Genomic DNA, 8,495 nt, shown 5'->3' on the forward strand with positions numbered 1-8,495 from the left:
ATTCCTAGGTGATGTGTGCTGTCTAAAGCACTCTCAGATAAGCCCAAAGTTGCTCAAAATTCTCAGACACCCATCTCCACTTTCCCTGGCACACCTGTCACGTCACACTTGAGTTTATTTCCACCGTCTGGCCTCAGAATCTTTGCGTTCAAGTTATTTTAGACAACTGATGATAAAGTAGCACTCAAGTCAGTATTTTGGATGATTTGAGGTTCTTATTTACCTTCTCTTGGTCGACTTTTTTTAGTATCCTGTAGGCTTACACATAGAAATGACAACCTGGGTTGAGTCTATTTTCACTGCACTTGACAAGCTCACTGGACCGAAAGACCTCCAGCCTAGGTGGGAATAAATACGCTGAAATGTCTAAATTACTTAAACATATTTCCTCTCAATCAGAAATGTGAGTTCTCACCAGGCCTGTTGAATGCGATTGGCCATTTTAGTTAAGGCCCAGTGGAAGGAAAGAGAATACAATATTTTTAAGAATAGATGAACAATATCTTTGATATCATATCTGCTCTCCCACACAGGGATTTTCTGTTATAAATTTGGTGGGGCTGAGAGAGAAGCAATGGAGACTAGGGGAGAGCCAAAGGGAAATATATTTATATTTTACATATACTATATTATTTACATTATGTAAATGAAATTGGGAAATGATTTAGTTGCTTTCTCAAAAAGTCAATAACACCAGTTACTATTTAAAGAATATTTAAAAGTATAAGATACATAATCAATAACAATAACTAGCATCTATTAAGCATGTGCTATGCACAAGGCACAGTGTGCTTCACACATACACACACACACTTATATGTATACAACTCTCCCAGGAGCCTAGTGAGTTCTCATTTGACAGGTAACATAACTGAGACTCAGAGAGGCTATAAAATAAAATCATTCAAATACACCGGGTCAGGAAGTGGCAAAGCCAAGATTATAAACACAGGTCTTTTGGCTCTGCAGTGGTAGTGTTCATCTATGTACCATGTATCTTCCCTGATTATACTTTGCTGGGTACCAGAGTTTCTCAAGTTATAGCCTGATGTTACCTATATTAAATTCACCTGGGGTACATGCTAAAGCTTAATTTTGGGGCTCTACCTCTGATCTTCCAAATTAGAACTCCCGAGAGGCAAGACCCAAAGATCTACATTTTTAATTTGCTTCTTGGGTGACTTCTTTAAAATGTGAGTATTTGAGAGCCAATGTGGTTAGAAGGCAAGTCCCTGACTGTTAATGTGACAGTCACAGTGGAAAGACCATGGTAAGGGAAGTCAGATGACCTGGGTTTTAATCCCACCCTGCAAGTACCTAGTTCTGTGACTTTGGACAAGTCCCTTCACTTTTCTGGGCTGCATTATCACATCTGTCAAGTGATGATGTTAGATCAGACGCCTACTCTAATATTTCTTAGATATTTTAAGTAGACCTTCACAAAACAGGACAGAGTTCTATGATAGTCTGCACTAAGTTCCCTTTGTAGGGCCGGCCACCGCATTTCAGAGAGACTTTCCCTACGTGGAGCACGGTAAAGGCTGGCCAGTGCCACTGCCACGCAACACTGTGACCCGGCAGCAAGATCACGTGGCTACTTGTTCCGGGGACTCTGTGGCTCTTGCAGGCACAACTGAAGATAGGTGAGTGATGGCTGTCATTCCAAATGTGCCAGCGTTGAGGCACAGAGGTAATTTTTTGGTTTTTCTCTGGCCAGCAGCATATTTTCATAGAAAACAAGCAATATTTCCTGTTTGAGAAAGCAGGGGGATTTTAGAACTGACACCAACAGCTCCCTAATTTATTTCAGCAAAGAGGTAATCGTGTCCAGTCTCTGAAACTATTCCTGCGGATCCACCAGCATGCATTTCATTTGTGGCCCACACAACCGTATTGGCCTTTACAAGAGAAGCAAATATGCCCTCAGCGCCTGCTTTGTATTGGCAATTAACTGATCTGTGGGCAGAATCCGGTATCTGCATATGCAAATGCACGTTTAGCAGTGCACCCTAGAACGCAGGGACACATTTCATTTTGCAGGCATATTTTGGGAGCCTGGAAGAATATGTGGTCTTTGTCTTAATCGGCAGTGGCTTATCCAGTGTTTTCCATACCAACATGTTTACTAAATGAGTGTTTGATCTTTCGGTCCCAAAATAAGCAGCTAATGAATATTCATGCATATTGAATGCAGTCAGAGAAAAAGCCAAGAATAGAACATCAGAGTGCCTACTCCTACTCCCCATCTGTAACCATTAGGAAAACAGGACTACATTGCCACTAGCTAGGCATGGAGTCATTCATTCAACAAACAGCTATTAATTGCACATTATGTACAAGCCACTGAAAAAAACAATAGAGGCTTTTTTTTTTTTTTTAATTTCAAGGAGGACAAATTACCTGAAAGTAGAAAATAATGATTTAAGAGTATTCATTCAACAAATATTTACTAAGTACGTACTACACATGAGACCCTGATATAGGCACTGAGGCATCAAGCTCTTAATTTTTTAAAAGTGATAAAAATCATTTCCCTTACAGAGTTTATGTTCAGTTTGAGGAAGACAAAGAACAAATGAGTATAAAATATACAGTATGACTGATGATGGCAAGTACCGTGCAAAAAATAAACAAGTAGAAAAGCGAATATGGGTGCTGTGAAAGGACACTAATTTAACCTGGGAAATGAGGAAAGTCTTACAAAGAGGGTAAAATATGAATATAGATTTGATGGAGATACGGGAGTGAGCTATAGGGGTGTCAGTGGGAAGAGTATTCGAGACCTAGGAAATTTTGAGCGCGGTGCGTCTGAAGAAGGCGAGCACTCAGGAATTTAGGAGTATGCGAGGGAGGCTAGCGTAGCTCACGCAGAGGGAACACGTTTGAAGAGAAAAGCTCAAGATAAAAGGATGTCAGATCATGTAAGGCTTATAGAAGATATAAAAGCCTTTGGCTTTGACTCTGAGTAAGATGGGAGGCAATTGGGGTTTGAGCAGAAAAATGATTCAACCCGGATTTTACAATAATGTCATTAGCCTGTGAGCTCAAAGTAGACTGTAAGGGCAAGGACAGAGGAAGCAAGTCCAATGGGGTGGTGTGGACTATCATCAGGTTAAGGAATGATGAGGGTTGATCAGGATAGAAATGGTGGAAATGATGAGAAGTATCTGAATTTGGGATACCTTGAATGCGGAGCTCATAAGATTTCTTGAACCATCTAACGTTTCATTTTGAAATACAATACACATGCAGAAAAGTGCATCAAATAGAAACGTAAAATTTATTACCAATGCAATATAATGTAATATACGTAATATAAAGCAAACCCCATGTATCCACCACCCAGGTTAAGAAATAAAACACTGACAGCACTCGAGCTGCTCCACTCAACAAGTCCGAACAAAGACTGATTTAAGTAGAGTCATGGGAGATATAAAAGAGACGCAATCATACTTACAGAAGTGAAAAGGACAGTGTCTGAAATAAAAAAAAAAAATTCACTAGGTAGGATGAACGGCAGAAGACACAGTGCAAAATAAAAGAGTAGTGAACTTTCCAAAATGGTGTCTTTAATGAAAAGCGATAGAACTACATTCTTAAGAAACATGACGGACATCTTCCAAGAGAAATAAAAGCTCTTCCTGAGGGTTCTGTCACTGCCAGGGGAAATATTCTCTTCACAGTAGAAAACACAGATTCAGAGTGGATTGAGACTGTTCTTGTTCAGTCCTGGTATCCAATCACAGTGGCTACAAATTCCAGAGAGCAGAAGAAAGTATTGGCCAAACATTTCTTAGAAAATTGCGATAACCTAGATGGTATACAAGTTACGTGGTTTTGGCTACAGGGGAGTCTCCTTCCAAGACACCGTTGGCTCGAAGTGCCTGCTCACTTGGTTGACGTCACAGGAACAGATACAGTAGCAGGAATTGCTCTAATTAAAAACATGGAACAAAAGATCCTGTCCCAGGCTATTCTGTTCCATTGGCAGAAAAACAGTATCACAACAGCTTGAGGGAAAGACCATGACAAAGATGCTTTTGCACACAGAGTAACACAGTTTTCATCGGTGCCTGTATCTGTGGCCAGGGAGAGCTGTACCGTTTATAATATGTGTGAGACAATAGGGGAGGAAGATCTAAGACATTCAATGGTAGCAAACTGTACAGAGGCACCACTAATAATTAGACCTGATTCTTGAAATCTTTTTAACAGTATATTAAAGATTTTAGATATTTTAGTAAGCAATGCCCTGTTACTGAGAATTCAAAGGACAACAAGCTGCTGCCATGTTATCTTAGAGTCAGTCAAGGGGATGGTATAGATAGACCTCACGTGAGATTGCAGAAGGTATAAACCAAAACAAACAAACAAAAACCAGAGTATTAAAATATTTCCTTTGGTCCTGGTGAAGCTCCGCTCCAGAAATTAACAAGGTATCCCTTGAATTTTCCCTTCAGGCACTGTATGGTCTTGGGATTAATGTCTTCAAGGACGCAGGTGCTCATCCCAACAAAAGGCCCAGAAAGGGCTGATTATCTTTACATGGGACACGACAGGAAAATTCATTGCACTTGAGAAAAAGATACCTTGAAGAATTTGGTCATGGTCTTCTCTGTACTATCTTCAAGAGTGGGAAGATGGCAAGGAGCTACTCACATATGATGAAGAAAAAATGCAAAATTAAAGAATGAGCCAGAAACGGCATCCCATGAGGCCTTGCTTTATGAGTAGATACGTGAGCACACGTGTGTGTGTGGGCCTGCGTGCAAGCAGGCATCCGTGGGTGTATCTAATACATCAAGTTTATTGTACAGATGTATTTCTTTATGTTCTATGATACATTACAGCCATGTTATTTGTTGGTTTATGAACATACTGTCCTTTCCATTTTTTCCCCCAAAGTTTAGGTAACCTCTAATTAGAAAATGTATTTAATCATGTAAAAGATTAATGTTGAAGAAAGCTTTTTAGGGCCCTATGCCAACAGATAGTAATTCAATCTGGTACTGATCTCACAAATAACAGAACTGAGAAACTTTTATATAGAACTGGAGATCACATGAAACAGATTTGAATAAAATTACCATGATTGCTTTATGTTTATATTTAACTTGTATTTTTATACAAACAAGATTGTGAAAGATACATTTAAAGCTTTAGTGATTTAAGAGTCTTTCCTACTCTTCATGATTTTTGAGTGCAGACTTCTAAAAAAATATTTGAAAACAAATTACATTGCCTTTTTTTCCCATTAATCATTACATAAAGTGCAGCCTTAACAAAGTGGCTTGTGTCATTAAATGGTTTGAAAATTATGTTAGAACAAACCCTGGAGAAAATCAGGCTGTAAACTTACAACACATGGGAAATGTTGGGTAAGGAATTAGTAGGAAAACTCATTAAGTCCTAGTGATGTAGCATCTTGTTATACTCTAGCTGGTGAGAATGCTCCCCAGGATGGACTGTGTGCCTCTCTTCCCAGCACCACTTGCAGGGACATCGATACTGGCTTGAAATCAGTCATGATGGGAGCATGACACCATGCAAACTGGCAAATGCCACTGATGACGGTTTTTTTTTTTTTTTTTTTCAAAAATCCGTTATTAAGCATTTGCCCATAAAACATTCGGAGAACTATGAGTCCACACACTATGCATTGTGGGTATCGAGATGAAAGACACCCTAGATACAGTTCCAGAGGAGACAGAATCTGAGATTAAGATGTCTGTGTAGGAAGTTGTCCTAGCCCCGTCTTTCATTTTCTGTAGTAAGATGCTTCGACATGTGGGGCCTTCCCAATACTAGAGGGGCTGCCCAATTTCTAGAGATAGTAACCAACCTGACTACAAGTGTGTTTTTAAACGCAAACCTAACAATCCAGAATCCATACCCTCAACCACCTGTCCTCACCACCCCAGGGCTAGGTACTGGGTGAGAAAGGGCAGCCTCTGTGGCAGTCAGTGGACACTTTCACAAAATTTGCCTCCTGTGTTCCTTCCCTTGAAAATCCCAGTAACATTTCTTGCTCAGAGGACCTCCTTCTCCCACTGCCTCCTGACTGACCCCAGTGCTTCTCTGTGTTGCCCACCATGGTGCAGAGGGCCCCCTCTTCTTGAGAACTGAGTGACAAACTACTTTTCAGTGGCAATCATTTCCTTCACACCTAAATAATAAAATCTTTATTAAAACAGTAGTTTCTTGAAGAACATTCTCATGGTCAACACATTGGAGAAAGAGATAGAAATAGAGTTGGGAAGAGAAGATTTACCCATGATTTAGTCCCAAGAAAGGCCTCAGTCAATCCCATAGAAATGGGATGGTCCTTCTAAGGCATTCCGTTTGAGGCAAAGGGCCCAGCTTTCACAAGCCTGTGCTGATCAGGGTAAGGTGTGTCCAGACTGGAGACAGAGGGCTTAACCTCAGCTTTGAAGAAACCCTTTGGCTGGTAACATCACCCAGAGAGGGATTCTGCTAAGTGCTGTGAGCCGCCAATATCCTCAGCAGCTCGGGAAGCTCTTCCGTTCTCACAGGGGCTGGGGAGCTGTACCCCTGCACCTACTACATAACAGGAGGATAAAATCAACGACCAACCCTAGCTCTCAAGATTCATGAGCTTTCTGATGGAGTCAACGTCAGCGAGGAGAATGAATGCTGTTGTCGAAAAGGTGCTAAAAGTTCATGCCAGCTGCAAAGTCAGATATGTCCCTTCAACCTTGGCAAAAAAATAAATGTAAAATAAATTAGCCATTTACAACTCTGCAAAACCCAACATTCTGTGAAGATTTATCAGCTGGACCATGAAAACAATTGACTATCTTCAACAAAGAAATTAAAAATGAAGATTGGTACAACTGAACTCCAAATAAAACAGGCTTCAAGAGTAGACAAAATGTGGAAATAAAAGTTGTTGGATTTCTGTGTCTCTCTCTTTCTCTCCCTCCTTCCCCGTCTCTGTCTCTCTTTCTCTTTCTCCCCTTCCCTCCCTGTCTCTGTTCCTGTCTCTCTCTCCCTTTCTCTCTCTCTCCCCCCCAATTTGACTCCATAATTTATCATTTTGTAAAGCTGGTGACTGGCCCGAGAGGCTAGGACAGCTCCTGTCCAAGGCTGATGAACTTCTCATCCCCAACAACAGTGAGCACAAGGGCATGACACCGCTGTGGCTTCTGAGCAGCAGTAGGGTGTGACGCTAAGGAAATTCTCTGTTTGTCCTGGACTGTTTTCTCTCTAGCAATTAGGGAATAAAGGAAGTGCGATCCACACTTACCACTCTTCCATTTTTCTAATAAGCCATGAAAGAAATAAAATACACCCCCAAATTAAACCGATACCATGGTTGAGCCACAAAGCCCTATAGGTTTTTCTGTAAAACGTAAAGGAAACCGACAAAAAAGAATGGCCTTTATTCAAAGAAATTTAGCACATTTATACAGGAAAAGAAAAATGCCCGGAAATTTCCTGGGAATTCACAGAAACAAGTGCAGATGAGGAAAAGGAGCTCTAGCCGAGGGAATGGTGGGAAGGAAAGACCACACTTCCTTATGACTAGTTGAATATGTGGAGGTTTGTCTAGGGACACGTTCTCTAAAACATGTTGTCGGAGTGCAGTTGTTTACTTGCTTCTTGATGCTTTCCTCGCATTATATTCCAAATACCTAGACAGCTGCAAATCCCTTACCTGGTTCTATACAATCTAACACATATTTATTGTTCTGGTCCTGTGCTTGCTGCCATTAAAGACACAAAGTTAACAACAGCTAACATATTTTCAGTATATACCATGGACTAGACCCTACATAAATCTTTTTATACTCTCACAACAGGCCTTTGGTAATGAGCTTATTATTATCTCCATTTATGGATAAAAAAAAGTTAACACTCAAAAAAAAAAAAAACCCACAAAAAAAACAAAAAACAAAAAACCAGCTAACACTCAGGAACATTAAGTCACTTGCTTAAGGATTATGAGCCTGTAAGCTGCTAAGACGAGAACCACGGTCAATCTGATAGCAGAGTTTGAACTTTAAACCATTCTGCTATACACTGTCTAGTCTCTAGTTTCTCTTCTCTTTGCTTTTTAAAAGACTGATTTATTTATTTGAGAGAGAGTGTGCACGTGCGGGCACAGGAAAGGGGAAAGGTGCGGAGGGATAGGGAGAGAGAATCTCAGGCAAACTCCCTGCTGAGCTCAGAGCCGGATGAGGGGCTCAATTCCACAACCCTGAGATCACGACCTGCGCCAAAATCAATGGTCAGACACTTAACCGACTGAGCAACCCAGGCGCCCCAATCTCTTTCTATGAGGAGAGATTCAGTATTACTAATAGGATTCTAGAAGGAAGGAGAAATTGATTTTGTCCTTGAGAAACTAGTTGAAATTAGGTAGTTAAGATAGTCATGGGGGGGGGATGTTCACACAAACACAGAGATTTCATAATATTGTAGGACATCTTTTGAGAACACAAGTTGGTATTATATCAGCAATCAGTAGAAGA

General features: G+C 40.6%; 1 pseudogene; it reads left to right on the forward strand.

The window, feature by feature from the left end:
* Positions 1-3,559: 3,559 nt before the first annotated feature.
* Positions 3,560-4,734, forward strand: LOC123790523 (nicotinamide phosphoribosyltransferase pseudogene; annotated as a pseudogene).
* The last annotated feature ends 3,761 nt before the right edge of the window (positions 4,735-8,495 follow it).

The sequence above is a fragment of the Ursus americanus genome, chromosome 5 (assembly GCF_024610735.1).
Source record: "Ursus americanus isolate L20-20 chromosome 5, mUrsAme1.1.p, whole genome shotgun sequence".
Classification (NCBI taxonomy): Eukaryota; Metazoa; Chordata; class Mammalia; order Carnivora; family Ursidae; genus Ursus; species Ursus americanus.